Source organism: Otolemur garnettii, unplaced genomic scaffold (assembly GCF_000181295.1).
Source record: "Otolemur garnettii isolate 467f Iridium unplaced genomic scaffold, OtoGar3 scaffold00075, whole genome shotgun sequence".
NCBI classification, from domain to species: Eukaryota; Metazoa; Chordata; class Mammalia; order Primates; family Galagidae; genus Otolemur; species Otolemur garnettii.
In genome coordinates, this window is record NW_003852470.1 from 985,645 (window position 1) to 1,000,594 (window position 14,950).

The window sequence follows — 14,950 nt, forward strand, 5'->3', positions numbered from 1 at the left end:
CCTAGAAAAGCTAAGCTCTCAGTGGTACCTGAAGGAAGGGATTTGACATTTGTCACGTCTTTTCTCCCTAAACTGAACCCCCAGGGCATCCAATGGTGGATGAGGTAGGCAGCTCTCCATGAAGGACAGAAGCACCTGTCACCACCCTGCAGCCCCCGAGGCCTGGGTGTGTCACCACCCTGCAGCCCCTGAGGCCTGGGTGGTGGGCCTCCCCAGCTGCTCACAGTGGGGTGGGGCTGTTGGCCTCAAGGAGCCTCCTGAAGACAGTTACTTCAGCCTTGAGTCTTGCCAAAGGGACAAGACCATGAGTGATGGAGCCTCTGGGTCCAGCTGTCACTTGTCAGGGCGTGTGCGCTGCCCTGGGTGCCTGCCTGCAGCACACCCTGCTGGTCCTAAGTATCCCAGATAAACCACAGGGAGCAGGGGATGGGGAGCGCTCAGGGAATGGTGGGGGCATTGCTCTATGAGGTGGGACACTTGGAGGGGCTTTTGAGGTGGCCAGCGGGTCCTATCTGGGCCTGGTGGTAGGGTGTTTGCCTTACACTAGCTGACTGGACCGCACATGTCTTTGGGGCGGTTTCCCTTGTCTGAGTTTTGTTTTCTAATGGCCAAGCCATGCTGGTGTGAGGTGCAAGCAGTCCTCACATCCGAGTCACCAGGGCGCCCTGCTCTGTGCTCAGTGCCCTTACTGTTGGAGGCCCTGTCCCAACATAGGCAGCTGACCATGGAAGCTTGGAGTGTCCGTGGAGGGCTGTGTGCTCACACAGAGACTCGAAGGTTCTCATGGGCAGCACCTGATGACTCCAGAGACCAAGGGCTCAATTGCCGTCAGGAGAGTCAGGCCACTTGTGGAAAGAAGTGCCAGCCTGCATCAAGCAGCCCATAACCACAGTGGGGTTTGGGCCACCTGCACCAGTGTTTGGCTGAAGGGCTAGGAATGGCAGGCCCCATGGCAGGTGTCTGCACAGAGGGCCTTAGGCTGAACAGGCCTGGTGCACCACAGGAACGTGGGGCTTCACCACACACACACAGAGCTCACCGGTGTGTCTGTGGCTGGAAACTGCCTGGTGAGCTGTACCAAGGAGGAGGCAGCTCTGCAGGCCGCACCAGCTGCAACTGGGGTCCGGGGGTCTGGCCTTCCTCGAAAGAGGAAGGGTTATGGAGAAAGCTTTATTCCAAAAATGTAGGGAGATAACCACTTCAGATGGTCTTTTGGAGAAAGAAGAAAGGTCTTTGACATTTACAGTGCCATGTGGGAGGGGGGCCTTCAGGAGACATGGCTGAGGCGGAGAGTTTGGGAGTGAACAGGTCAAGGACTCCTGAAGAAATATGGATGCGGGTGGAGTCCTGGTCCCCAAGGGAGCAGGCAAGTGTCCGTGGGCAACATGCCCAGGGCTCACTTTCCTGGAGAAGCCCCATGTAGAGTGGAGGGGCTGGGGGTGCAGCTAGAGGGACCATCAGAGACAGGATGACAGCCAGAGAGAAACTGGCATCTCAGAGGAGGAGCAGACACCTGAAAGAGCAAGGTGATTCCAGAACACCAGAGTATCTCAGTAGGTCAGGTCCTTGGGCAATGAGCAGCAGCCAGGACCTCTCTGCAGGGTCCACTCAGACGGCTGATCACTCTGTCAGTTGGAGACTCTGAACCTGCATTTTCGCCTCAAAATTCTGCCCTTATGCTCTGCAGCATAATAAATATATAAATACATTTATAGTATTGCAAATAACATATTTATATACTATTTAACTATTAATATGCAAACTTAAATGACAAATGGACCTGTTGTATGTTAATACATAAAGAATGTATTATGAATCGTGGTAATTACAGTAATGTAGATGTGGCATTCCCCACATTTGTCCTCAGAAGTTACTTGAAGACAGGCTTTGGCCAACAGCCAGATGAGTTAAAAATGCCCAAGAGTGAGCCCAGTGTAGACCATGGACTCTGGATGTTGGCCCATCTACACAGGTGCCCGGGTGCTGGGGCAGGCTGACGTGCAGGGGCTTCCTCTGTGCTGTCCTCTCAACTTCACTGTGAACCTATAACTGTGTTAAAAAACAGAGTCTATCATACACTTGAAAGGAAAGAATAAAAACACAGCTTTGCAACCCCCCAGCAGGGTTTGCCCTATGGCCCCTTCTGCACTTGCCCAGGCCTGGGGAGCGTGTTTCCTCGGCGCGACTTGCCCCACAGAGTTCAGATGCTGCCTCTGCCTTTTGGACAGCCAGGAAAATCGTGCCAGTGGGCACACACTGACAGCCTGCCCAGTGGCTAGGTCTCAAGAGGAGTGATGGTGTCAGAGTCTCACGTGAAGCCTTTTGAGCCATTTGTTTATTTTCATTCATAAAGAATAACTAGCTGGGACACCCCCCCCCCACGATCGACACCTTGCTCCCCTCACTGAACTTTCCACCAGGAGCCTTTGTGCTGCCCAGCCCCCAAACCAGCAGTGCCTGGTGAATGCAACCTGGAGCCCCCAGGAGACCTGTGGAAATCGGGGGACACGTGGGACTCCCTGAAACACTGTCCTCCCGGGCACTCTAATTTCCATAACGAGAGTGTCTTACTTCATGATCAGAAAATAGGACTTTGCTGGGCAATTCAGTGCTGCATGTGTCCTGGCCAGTCTGTAGGATGAGGCAGTGGGCCACTCTGTCAGCATCAGTTGTCCTCCAGCAGCACGGCCTACCTTGCTTCCCTCCCTTCTGGGGACACAGTGGGGCCTCCTGCCTCCCTTCCACCCAAGCTTCCCCTTCCTCCTCCAGGCTGGTGAGGGTCACTGCCCAGGGTTGTGGTGGGGTGGGGTCAGGGCTCTGAACCCGCTGGCCTCTGAATTTGTTATTCAGTCAGCGGAGGAAGCAGGCTCTGTGGTTGAGCAGCCCTGGGCTCCAGGTAGGGGACAGTTCTCTCATGCCCCTCCTGGGGACAGGTAAAGTCCGTCCCAGTGAAATGACACCACCCAGCCAGGCCCTACACTGGGCCCTGGGATCCTAGGGGCTTTGTTCTCAGGGGCCTGGGGGGTCCCATGGACCAGATTGTCACTCTGCTGCTGGTGGTCACCTCCTGCAGGCCACTTCCCTATGGCCCAAGCCACTGGCCAGGTCTGTGTGACTGGCACCCTCTCCCCTGTTTCACCTGGTAGTGGGGCCCAAACCTGGGCTCAGGGTCAGCAGCTGTGTCCTGGTGCCTAGCCAGCTGCATTAAACGTTGCTGAATATCTGGTCAACCCATCATGTGGGCAAAGGTATTTCCTGGCAACTAAAACAATTCTTCCCTGTGCCCAATGGGGCTTCTAGAACCTTCTGGGGTGGCTAGTGGGCTCCTGGGAAGATGCTTTTCAGACACACAATGTTTACAGTGGATGGATTTCCTTTGATGCCACCTGGGGTGATGCCTGGGTGACATGTGACAGCAGAGTCCCATCCAAGTGTGTGGCACTCACAAGTCTGTCTTCTGCTGTCCAGAGTGGCAACTCAAGTGAGGAGTTCCCAGGTTCCACAAGCTGGGATCCCCTTCTGCTTTTAGGACCCAAACCAAAAGGCCCCTCCAGAGTCAGCCCAGGCCGGGGTCTTGCACCTCTCTCCGCCCACCCTGGGCTGGTCAGCCTTCCCACGAGGTCACTCAGCCCTGGCCTGGCCAATTGCCTTTTGTGGGGAGGGTCTCCAGTCAGGGACCCTCCCCACCAACTCTGCCCCAGAGTCGAGTGTGTTCCACAAGGTCACACCCACCCAGAACCGCAGGACATGATGTTATTGGAAGCATCTTTGGTTGGGGACCTGTAGGTGAGCTCATCCTGGACTTAGGGTGGCCCCTGGGATGTCAGAGAACATAAGAGGCCACTGGAGACAGGCACAGATGGTGGGGACATCCTGGACTTGAGGGTTCTAGGAGCCACCAGGAGCTGAGGAGGCAGAAGGGCCTTCCTGGAGGCTCGGGAGGGAGACGTCTTGCTAATGCTTTGAGTCCCACCTGTAGTCCCCAAAGCCCTGAGCTGGTACATGGCTGCTGTCCCCAGCCTCAGGTTGTGGTTCCTGTGACAGTAGCCCTGGGATGCTGACACAAGGCCTAAGAGGACAGCCAAGGCTGTCTATCTCCTGCTGGGTGGTCTGGGACTTGCTGTGGGCCTGGAGCCACCTCTATGCTCCTGCACAGATAAAGACACTGGGTGTGGAGGCAGCAGGACCCAGCTTTGAACATTATAGCCTGGGCTTGGGCCACAACCTGCAGTGTCAGGCCCCAGGGCAGGGTGGAGGCTGCAGGGGCAGGTGCTGGTGTCGACTGCAGGGCTCTTTAGATGCTGCCCAGGACTCTGATGCCCTCACAGACTTCCCACCCCTGGCTTGTCTGAGGCAAGGGCCTCCCAGGGCTCGGAGAGTTTTGTGGGGTTTCATCAGGGGGGGGACCTTCCAACTGGGGCCGGGGATCATGCCCAACTCCCTGGGATTTTCAGATCTCTGCAGAAGCAGGTTTTGCCCAGATATGCTGCCCAAGGTCTCTGGGGCAGATGGTGCCAGGGAAAGACAATTTGTACCTCTCCCTGGTCCTCCTTGGACCCCAGGCCCATCCCAGGCTGAGACCAGGAGGCTAGGAGGCCACACAGCAGGAGGTGTTGGGACCTGGAATAGAGGCAAAGCCCAAAGCCAGATGCTGTGGGTAGCTCCCATGGGGGCTTCCTCCTGCCCCTGTGGCTGGTGGGCCAGGTGGGCTGCTGCTCCCCACAGGCCAGGAGCTGGCTGCATCCCTTCCTGTCTGCCCCCAGCTGCCTGGCAGACAAGTACCTCACTGCTTGGGCTCAGAGCCAACTGGCACCGGGTGAGGGGATGTGGGGAAGCCCGGGTGATGGAGGCCTCCTCCCTTGTCCCCCTCTAGCCCAGTGTGTGAGCTCTGCTTCCACCTCCACGTGTGGTTCTATGGTCCCAACCCCACCAGGCCTAAACACAGTTGTGTCTGCAGAGCATGGCCTGCCCTACGGTGGGTGTGGGGGCCACAGCTGCAGCAGCCACAGGCTGGTCGTCTCCCTGGGAGGGGCTGCTTGTGGTGAGTGAAGGAGGCCCCAGCCCCAGGGAACCCTTGGCCTGTGTGAAGGGTGAAGGAGCTGTGGCAGGGGCTGGGGTCCTGACTGTCAAGGAGACCCCATGTGCTCCTGCAGAGAGTGGATGGCAGTGCTGGCCCTCCTATGACAGGAGGGTGTCAGGGGAGGCCCCCGTGTCCCTCCCTGGGCCAGAGCCCTGGATTTCCTAGCAAGTTTCAAGCCAGCAGCTGACAGATGCAAAGGTCGCTGCTGCCTAATCCTTCTCCAGCAAAATGCCAGGAGCTCCCAGACGCCAGGCAAGTATTGATCACCGAGGCACTCACAGAACCCTAAAGAGCAGGTGCAGACATGAGTGACAGCATGGCCCCCAGAGGGCAGAGGCTGGCCGGCAGCAGACAGGGTGGGGCCCAGCATCCCGGACCAGATCCCGGAGACCAGGGTCCTGTCCCTCTAGACACGGCGTGACAGCCCCATCTCCCCACTGTGCTCTCCCCACGTCCTTAGGAGGTGCCGTGGCCAGTGCCACACACAAGCCACACACCCATGCACACCCAGAATACCTTTAGGAGCTGCCTGAAAGATAGAGAGCACACATGACACTGAGGGAGGACCCACAACACTGAGGGGGGACACATGACAACCGGGGGGGATGAAACACATCTTTAAAAGCATCTTCTACGGGCTATTGGCACAAAAATAGCCAATAGAAAACCATGAGATGAAGCTAACATCTTACAGCCACCTGATCTTTGAGAAACCAAATAAGAACATACACCAGGGAAAATAATCCCTAGCCAATAAATGATGGTGGGGAACTGGTTAACCACATGTAAAAGACTGAAACTAGACTCGTACCTGTCACCACTTACAAAAATTGATTCAAAATGGATAAAAAATTTAAATATAAGGCATGAAACAATAAAAATCCTTGAAGAAAGTGTGGGAAAAACACTTAAAGATATTGGCCTGGGGAAAATTTCATTGAGAAGACTTCTGTGGGCTCAGTGCCCATAGCACAGTGGTTACAGTGTCAGCCACATATACCAAGGCTGGTGGGTTCGAACCCAGCCCAGGCCAGCTAAACAATGACAACTGCAACAAAAAATAGCCAAGTGTTATGGCGGGCACCTGTAGTCCCAGCTACTTGGGAGGCTGAGGCAAGAGAATCGCTTAAGCCCAAGAGTTTGAGGTTGCTGTGAGCTGTGATGCCACAGCACTCTACTGAGGGTGATATAGTGAGACTCTGTCTCTAAAAAAAGAAAAAATGACAGGGCAGTGCATATGTCTCAGTGAGTGGGGTGCCAGCCCCATATGCCGAGGGTAGTGGGTTCAAACCCAGCCCCAGCCAAACTGCAACAAAAAATAGCTGGACGTTGTGGTGGGTGCCTATAGTCCCAGCTACTTGGGAGGCTGAGGCAAGAGAATCGCCTATGCCTAAGAGCTGGAGGTTGCTATGAGCTGCGACACCATGGCACTCTACCAAGGGCAACAAAATGAGACTCTGTCCTTAAAAAAAGAAAATGACAAAAAAAAAAAAAAAGAAGAAGAAGAAGAAGACTTCTGTGGAAATTGCAACAACAAAAATAAACAAATGGGACTTAATTAAACTGAATAGCTTCTGTACAGCTAAGGAGACAACCAAAGTGAATAGAAAACCTTCAGAATAAGAGAAGATATTGCATATTATGAATTGGACAATAACTTGATAACTAGGATCTGTAGAGGACTCAAATTAATCAACAGAAAAAGATCCAACACTCCCATATATCTCTAAAGAAGATAGACAAATGGCTAACAAACATGAAAAAATGTTAATCATTCCTAATCATCAGAGAAATGCAAATAAAAACCACCCTCAGATATCACCTAACCCCAGTGAGAATGGCCCACATCAGAAAGTCTCAAAGCTGCAGATGCTGGCATGAATGTGGAGAGAAGGGAACACTTTTACACTGCTGGTGGGACTGCAAACTAATACACCTTTTTGGAAGGAAGTATGGAGAGTCCTCAAAGAACTCAAATTAGACCTCCCATTTGATCTTGCAATCCCATCAATGCCCATTTACCCAGAAGGAAAAAAAAATCCTTTTATCATAAGGACATTTGCATTGACTGTTTATCACAGCTCAATTTACAGTTGCCCAAATGTGGAAACAACCTAAATGCCCACCAATCCAGGAATGGATTAACAAGCTGTGGTATGTGTATACCATGGAATACTATTCAGCCATTAAAAAAGATGGAGACTTCACATATTTTGTATTAACCTGGATTGGGGGTGTAACACATTCTCCTTAGAGAATGGAGAAGCAAGAATCCAATGTACTCAATACTAATATGAAGATGGTAGATAAGCTAATACCTGGTGGGGAGTAGGGGGAAGTGGGAGGGGATGGGGGTCATGGCTCACCTCTTGGGGACAGGACACAAGTGTTAAGAGGGACTTCATCTAACAAGTGCAATCAGTGTAACCTAATTCTTTGTACCCTCAATGAATCCCAAACAATAAAAGGAAAAAAAGCATCTTCTGACAGAGAAGAAGTGTACTTTTTTAAAGTGTCTGCTTCATGGTTTCATTAAAAATCAATGGCAAGTGGATGCAGGGGGAAAAAGAGGACAAATAAGAGGTCTCAGTGGAATAGGCAAGATTTTAGAAAGGAGGGAGCAGCCTAAAACTCAGATAGTAATGAAAGGTGGATGGAAAGTGAAAAAAAAAAAGGAAAGAGAACAGAGAAACTGAAAGTTAGTGGACTGGGGGAGTGAGGGTCCATGGAGAGCCACTGAGGGATGTCGGGAGACTTTAAAACTTTATGGTGAGTTTTGGAAAAATTGTGTTCAAGTGCCAAACAGAAATAAATACCAAAAAAATTCCTAAAAAATAACAGTAACATAAAATCATAAGAGAAATAATGTGCAATATGGTTACATTTGTACATCTCAAAGCAAGGAGCAATTTTCCAAAACCATCTCAGGAGGAGACCTGGTCACCTTAATAGATGTATAGCCACAGAATTAAGGAAAAGGCTTTCCATAAATGGTGCCAGATGAAGTAATTTTATGGGTGGAATATTTCAAACTTTTTAAAAAATTTTTTTGCAGTTTTTGGTCGGGGCTGGGTTTGAACCCACCACCTCCAGCATATGAGGCCGGCACCCTACCCATTTGAGCCACAGGCACTGCCCTATTTCAAACTTTTAAGAAAAGAATAATTCCAACACCATACAAATTGACAATTGGTAGAAATGTAGAGAGGGTTTCCCAACTAAGCTCATCAATCCAGCATAACCCTGATTTTAAAACTTGAAAAAGATAGCATTACAAAACAAATTACGATACAATCTCAGGTATTAGAATTCCAAATAAATTCTTAGCAAATTACATCCATTCAGTACCTTACATTAACAAAACATCAACTTCACAGGATTTATTCCTCAAAGGCAAGAATGAGTTTGTATTATAAAGTCTAACAGCTTAATTATATCCATAGGATAAATGAGAAATAGAATTTGATTACCAATATATACCACAAAAGGTATTTAATCACATTTCATATCCGTCAACCTTACCTTTAATCAAAGCCATACTTAATTTTGGAAGTCAAACTGTTTGAAAATGTTTGGAACTCCCTTGCCAGATCTCTCCTCTGGAAAACACCTACCCTCCCTTCTTCCAGCTCTTTTTAGAGATTTCTTCACATATTTTCCAATATTTTTCTAAATAACAATTTATCCTGTCATGACTTGAGTCTTAATTTTGACTTTCTAGGATGGAAAATGAAGCTGAAGTTCTCTTACCTGGCCTCCCCCAGCACACAGATCCACAAATCTCTCTTCTTCCCACTTTTTAATCAGATAAACCACAGTTTTTCATTAAATCAAATTAGTGTCTGTGTTATTGGATTAGGTAAATGTCATTAATATCTGGCTATGAAATAAAATTTGATTGCATTTCCTTTGGCATGTAAATCTACGGTGTGAGTAGATTGCCTTTTTTTTTTTTTTGGGGGTGTTAGTAATTGCCTTTTTTTTTTTTTTTGCTTATGATGTGCAGAGCTTCTTGAATTCATGGGTTGATGTCTTTCATTAGTTCTGAAATGCTCTGGGCTATTAGCACTTTGTGTGTTTTTTGTTTGTTTGTGTGTGTGCATGTTTGAGACAGAGTCTCACTCTGACTCCAGCCTAGAGTGCTGTGGCATCATCACAGCTCACAGCAACCTCAAATTCCCGGGCTCAAGCAATCCTCCTGCCTCAGTCTCTCTAGTAGCTAAAACTACAGGTGCCCACCACCATACCTTACCATTGGTTCCATTTTGGGTTAGAGAGGGGGTCTTGCTCTTGCTCAGGCTGGTCTCTAACCCCTGAGGAAGAGCCTGCCCTGCCCCCTGAGAGCTCAGTATTGTCTCTTTGTACCTCGCATCTCCTTCATTTGCACTGTCCTCTCCTTCTGGAACTCTGAGCGTCAGCACGTCAGTACGTTGACTTTGAGGACATTCCTGTGTCTCTTACACGTGTCTCTGGTTTTCACTCTATTTTTTCTTTCCATGAAGATATTTTCCATTTACCCCCTTTTCAGCTCACCAATCTGCTGCATCCAACTGCTATGAAAGCCATTGATTGAATTGTTAACTTTAGATATTGAAAGTTATAATCATAGAGTGTCCATTTGATTTCCTTTCTTCTTTCTTTTTTTATTTTTGAGACAGAGTCTTGCTCTGTCACCCTGGCTAGAGTGCAGTGGGGTCATCACAGCTCATGGAAATCTGGGATTCCTAAGCTCAAGTGGTCTTTGTGACTCAGTGTCCTGAGTAGCTGGCACACACTACCACACCCAGCTAATTTTTCTATTTTTTGTAGAGATGAGGTCTCGCTTTGGTTCAGCCTGGTCTTAAACTCCTGAGCTCAGGCAATCTCTTTGCCTCAGGTCCTCAGAGTGCTAGGATTATAGGCATGAGCCACCATGCTTGGCCCATTTGATTTCTTAATATCTCAAATTATATTTTTTAAGATTTTAATTCTCTGCTGAAATTTCCCACCTATTTATTTAACTTGTTCCATCTTTTCCTCAATTTTCCATAACATAATCATCATAGTTATTTTAAAATCCTTGTCTACTAGCTAATATCTAGATTACTATTGGGTCTACTTCTATCAACTGCTTTTTTTCTTAATTATGGGTCATATTTTCTTGCCTCTTTCTATGTATAAAAATTGTTATTATATACTTGATATTGTGAATAAAAGAGCCCATGAGGTGCAGACGATCTTTCCTCCAAAGGGTGAGGGTGAGGGGCCGTTAGCTCACCCTGAGCAAGGGTTGAGCTGCAGGGGGGTCCTGCAGTTTGGTGTCCCCTGACGGATGGGGCTGTCCGAGATTTTACACTGCGTTAGAGCTTCTCAGCCTGGCCCCCGGCCTCCCCTGAGTCCACAGACTCAGCAAATGCCCCTCCAGAAAACCATGGTGTGATTGAGTTTCCAGTCTGGCCTTTGGTTCTATGCATCACTGAAAGTCCTGCTGGTTCTCTTTGCCCAGAAGTGTCCTCTCATCTGGACCAAACTGGTGCTCAGCCAGTGGCCAATGGGCACCATTCCAGGGAAGCCTCTGAAGACGCTGGCTCACCTCAGGCATGCTTGTCCTCCTAGGACTCACTTTGCTTCATCTTCGTTGCCTCCACCCTTCTCTGAGGCATTTAAAGATGTGATGTTTCACATTACAATAAAGATGTTTGTATCAGAATGTTTACTGCAGCACAATTCATAATTGCCAGGTCATGGAAGAAGCCCAAGTGCCCATCAATCCACGAATGGATCAATAAACTATGGTATATGTACACCATGGAATACTATGCAACCCTAAAGAAAAACGCAGACTTTACCTCCTTCATGTTTACATGGATGGAACTGGAAAATGTTCTTCTTAGCAAAGTATCACAGGAATGGAAGAAAAAGTATCCAATGTACACAGCCCTTCTATGAAACTAATATATACTTCTCAAATGAAGGAAACAACTTAATTCCAGCCCAAGAATATGGGGAGGGGGTGGGGAAGGGAAGGGAAGAAGGGTGGCTGGGTGGTGGGAGGTTAACCGGAAAGATCACCTATATTTCTGTCTAACAAGGGTACAAGTGAACTTTTCTAGAAATAGAATGTAAATGTTTTGACACAATGACTATGCAAATGACATGAAATTTATGTGAACCAGCTTGATGAAAGTATTTCAAAATGTATATGAAAACACTACACTGTACCCCCTGTTTGCATTAATGTATAGAGCTATCATTTAATAAAAAAATAATAATAAAAAAAATAAAAAAATAAAAAAATAAAGATGTGATGTTTGTGCTTTATCTGGCTTTCTCTGGTTGTGGTTGCAGAGCCACTGACGTGCTTGGAAGCCTGGTGTCCTGGGTCCTATCACTGGTTCATCCTCTGAATCTCAATTGCGTAATTCTCCCCTCAGCACGGTCTCCTCTGCTGTGACTTCCAGAGAAAAGCTGTGCGCACATCTCTGCTGCATGACAGGTTGGCTTGTCAATACTTCAGCTGGGTAACACATTCTGGTTTAGGATTACCGTGTTTCCCCCAAAATAAGACACTGTCTTATATTTATTTTTTCTCAAGAAGACACACTAGGGCTTATTTTCAGGAGATGTCTTATTTTTATTAAGTATAATACAACAATCTACATTTATACAGCTAAATCATCTTCTGGAATCTGACAGGGGGAGCCGACCTTGTTGGTGGGGCTGGTGCTAGTGATGTGTAAACTCCTTTTACCTAGCCATTTGCATGTGAGCAATAGGATGCCTGGAACTGCGGTTACCACACAAGCACCCCTGGCAAGTGCAACTGGCTCGGAAAAAGGAGCTGTGGCAGATAAAAGGTATTCCAGTCTTCCTTACTGCTCCGTGCTGAAATGCATGGTGTGGCTATACAGATACGCTGCATAGCCACACCCATCACCAGGTCTTATTCTCAGGGTAGGGCTTATATTTAACAAATACATAGAAATCCTGCTAGGGCTTATTTTTGGGGTAGGTCTTATTTTCGGGGAAACACAGTAGTCTATCCTGGAAAAATATTTTTTCAAAATATATTTTTTTTCCTTTTTAAATTTCTTTTTATTATTTGGGATTCATTGAGGGTACAAAGCATTGGGTTACATTGATTGCCTTTGTTAGATAAAGTCCCTCTTATAATCTTGTCCCACTCCCAAGAGTGTGCCATACACCGAGACCCCCGTCCCCTCCCTCCTCTGCTCTCCTGGCTCGCTCTTTCCCCTATGCCCCTTTATATTAGCTCATCTACTAACTTTATGTTAGAATTCAGTACAATGAATTCTTGCTTGTCCATTCTCAACCCTTTCAAAAAAGACAAATATCCCAATGAAAAATGGGAAAGACAAGGATAAAATGATTTAAATAAATTTTGAAAAATAAGATTATTCCACAATTTCTAGTTTTAACTGTTGCTGTTAAAGAGTTCAGAATCATCATGTCCTGTACTGTGTCCTGGGGTCCCGCCTCTGTGGCATGGAAGGGCTCCTGTGCTCCCCACCTGCACGTTACATTTGCAAAGGTGGGACTTGACAGGAAATGAAAGGCGGAAAGAATGTGAGGTCAGGCCAGGTTGCTCAGGGAGGAAGGCATCCCCAGCTGGAGGCGGCAGCCCATGTAGGGGTCTCTCCAAAAACAGTTCATCTTGGGGATTCCTGCATGCCCAGAACTCTCCCCACACAGGCCCAGGACAGCCCCAGCACCTCACTGGCCATGGTCTTCTCAGCTCCACCCCCTCGAGCAGGGCTTTAAACACAACTCACAGCAACACATCTAAGAACTCCAACTGTTACATGGTGAGTATGTGGCAAGTGTCACTGGGATTATGGGTTAATTATTTGGAGAAAAAATAGTTTTATACCTAGCCGAGTAGTCATATATACTGTAATTGATTTCAGATGGATTTGAGAATCAATAAAAAGAAAATCATGGTATAAATAAAAATGCATATGTATATAAGAATTGCACTAACTTTTTTAACTTGGTAAGAACTTCCTAAACTTTAGTTCAAAGAACCATCATCAAAGGAAAATATGGATACATTTGGGTGTATGTAATTTTAACATTTGTATTTGCAAAAAAAAACCTTAAATAAATTAAAAGCCATTGTGACAGAGAAAAAAAATTGCAACAGACAAAGATCTCAACACTTTAAAAAAAGACAAATATCCCAACGAAAAATGGAAAAGACCAGGACAAAGTGATTTAAATAAAACAAGCCAAGGGCCTAAAATAGAAATGACCTCTCTAGGCATCAGAGAAATTAAACTAGAACTAGGCACAATTCATCACATATCAAATTCCCTCTCCACACAGACACAAACTGGACTGACGCTGTGCCCCAGGCAGCCCTGGCCCCAGCCAATCCCCCTCCTGCATTGGCTGCTTGGTCTCTTTGGTTTCCTGCCCCTGACTGTGGCCTGGGACCTTCCTTCCAGAACCAAAGAGCCCATTAACATATTTTCCTAAACAAATGGGCAGTTTCCCCTAGAGACAAGAGCACTGGAACTTGGCAGCCCACCAGAGTACTGCTAAACCCAGCTGCAGGAGCCCCCACCCGCACCATGCTGGCTTCTGGGCTGGTGAAAGCAAGGTCACTTCACCAGACCCTGCTGACCTGCTCCAGCCCCCACCTGGCTTGGCCACCCCGTGGCCTAGACCTCAGCAACTGCTGCTTCCTGTCCCCCAGCTTGCCCTTCCTCAGGCCCATGGCACTCACTCTGCCCTCTGCCTCGATCAGTCTCAGAGCATCCCACTCTGCCTCTCTGTCCAATCAGATCTAATTCTGATCCGCACCCCCATCCAGGCCAGCACGAGGCTGGATACCTGCCCTGGCTCTCATGCCATTTCATCCTTGCTGGGCAGTGATGGTGGCTGACTCCACTTGTTCACAGGTTGCTGCCGTGTCCCAGGCAGGGCACAAAACTGGAGGAGGGAAGCTGGGCCAGCTTCCTGGAGCATGTTCCCAGGGCCAGTGCAGACCCGGCCACGGATGTCCCTTGTGCACTGTGTGCCCAGCAACACTGACACACTCCATACAGCTCCTGTGGTTCTGGATTGGGGGTGATTTTGTGGCCTCCCTATATTTTATAAATTTTCTAGAATATTGATACATCAGTTTTATAATTAAGTAAATCAGGGAGTTTTCCTCTTAGCAAAGGCAGAGCCAGAGCTTGGCCTAAGGCAGTACAGACCACTGACCTCTGGGTGGGGGAGGAGCTGGCCTGACCACTCAGGCCAGGGGCCATAAACAGCTCCTGCCTGGAAGTGTCCAGGCTCAGGGCAAGGGGCCAGCCTCTGTCAGAGCTTTATGGACAGCCCACCACAGCCCCACCCCTGCCATTACTCAGGAGGCAGGAGGGGCAGGGGTAGAGTGAGGGACAGTCCAAAGAGCCCCCAGGCCAGGACAGAGATGCCCTCTCCCTCCTCCTCCCCCTTGCTCCTTCCAGCTCACACAGGGAGAGGTGCAGGGTACAGGACGTCTCTGAGTCTGTGCTGTCCAGAGCTATGGTCCTATCCAGGACTCTGATGCCCTAGGCTTGCACCCTGCCCTGCGCCTCCCTGGGAGGAGCTGTTCTACCCTGGCAAAGGCCCCAGGGTATGCAAGCTGCTGGAGGCCTCTGCCCTGCAAAGGCAGTTCCACCCCCCTCCTGCCTCCAAAGTGGATCTCAGGCAGCTGGACCTGTGGGACCTTGTGAGACAAGTGTCTCCCAGGCCTCAGGAGCCCCAGTAATGAGATGTTGTGTAACCACTCACCTTTCCTCTCCCGGCAGCTCTTTGGGCTTTGCAATTTAATTGTGAGGATATTTCCGGCAGCAGAATCTGGGCCACTGCCGGGAGAGCAGCCTGGGGCCTGGGGGG